The sequence below is a fragment of the Poecilia formosa genome, unplaced genomic scaffold, assembly GCF_000485575.1.
Source record: "Poecilia formosa unplaced genomic scaffold, Poecilia_formosa-5.1.2 Scaffold1359, whole genome shotgun sequence".
Lineage (NCBI taxonomy): Eukaryota > Metazoa > Chordata > Actinopteri > Cyprinodontiformes > Poeciliidae > Poecilia > Poecilia formosa.
The window spans coordinates 1-1,364 of record NW_006801298.1 but is presented as its reverse complement, the minus strand read 5'-3'; the positions used below and the strand labels follow the sequence as shown (position 1 = coordinate 1,364).

The window sequence follows — 1,364 nt, the reverse complement described above, 5'->3', positions numbered from 1 at the left end:
CGTCTATCCTTATATTATGTCTATGCTACTCCTAGGATAACAGACGCTGTTCAAATTCGCCATTTTTACTCGCATAATATTGCCTTAAAAGTAGAGAGGGTCTTGATAATAGTTAGTAATTTTGGTAAATTCAAGCTGGTGACGTCCTAGTCCGAGTTAGACGACAACACAACTGGACAACAACCGATGGAAATGAAATGTGGTAGGAGCCCGAAGGACGAAGGCTGCTAATGTGTTGCTAGCTAGCGGTAAGTTTGCTTATTAATTATCTTCGTTTAATTATAAACAGTGCAGTAAAGATATATAACTTACATTGGTTTCATAAATAATTATTTTATCAATGTTATTATGACTTGTATGATTATTACTATAGCAATCATTCAGCTTCATGTTATAGCTGCCTGGAGGCTGTTTGTTGCGACTTATACTTTTATTCATAAACTGAACCTGGTTTTAATTAAGCTCCATAAGACAGAGAGACTTTGATATTGCGAGGTTGTTGTTATAACTTGTTCATCAATGTTTTTATCTTCAACATATGTTTGCAGTCTAAGCAAATGAAGATGAAAGATGAAGCCAGAGAAATCAGGTGTTAGAAAACCTAAAGACTTTCCTCTCAGAAGAGGCTCTGACTCCACCAGATCAACAACCAGCTCTGAGGATGAACCTCCACATCGTCTCCATAATGTAATTTTTTATTTATTTTTTTATTTTTTTAAATGAGCAGCTAGCTACATTTTCACCAACAAAAACTGGTGTGTTAATAAACATGATTTGATTTAAATATAACTGGAGAGAAATTTTCCCCTTGTTAATCTAACATTTCTCTTTCATACATTTTATTTGTTGTTGGCTTTCAGGGCCCTGTGATGGACTGGTGACCTGTCCAGGGTGAACCCTGCCTCTCATCTGATGACTGCTAGAGATGGGCACCACCAGCCCCCCTCACCACCCTGCAAGGACCATCGTGTTCAGATCTTGGATGGAAAGCTTTTAAGGTAGTTTGTCTCCTTAAGTCCACACTTAAAACAGCTTCATAGTTAATGCCAACATCAACTGATTCGATGATATTGCTGACTATTTTTTTCTACTTCTAACATAAACAGGCAAAGAAGTCACTCAGAAATGGTTTTTCGACGCCAGGCATCCGGTCCCAAACATCATCACTTCTGATGATGTCACATACATGGCGAGTCCACAACGACTTGAAATTGTATGCTATTAAAATATACTAAGCACAAAAAAAGTTATTCCAAAATAGCACAGTTTAAGTACATAAATCAAAGTATGTTAAAGTAAGTTAAAATGTAGTATACTAAAGTATACTTTTTTTTTACTAGGGAAAGTTTAATTTACATCAAATT

At 36.0% G+C, this 1,364-nt stretch overlaps 1 long non-coding RNA gene across 1 annotated transcript; it reads left to right on the top strand.

Moving 5' to 3' along the window:
• The first annotated feature begins 317 nt into the window (after positions 1 to 317).
• Positions 318 to 1,358, top strand: LOC103132822 (uncharacterized). The gene is made up of 3 exons (XR_475638.2): positions 318 to 687; positions 861 to 998; positions 1,107 to 1,358. It is a non-coding gene; the product is annotated as an uncharacterized LOC103132822 (long non-coding RNA).
• Positions 1,359 to 1,364: the final 6 nt, after the last annotated feature.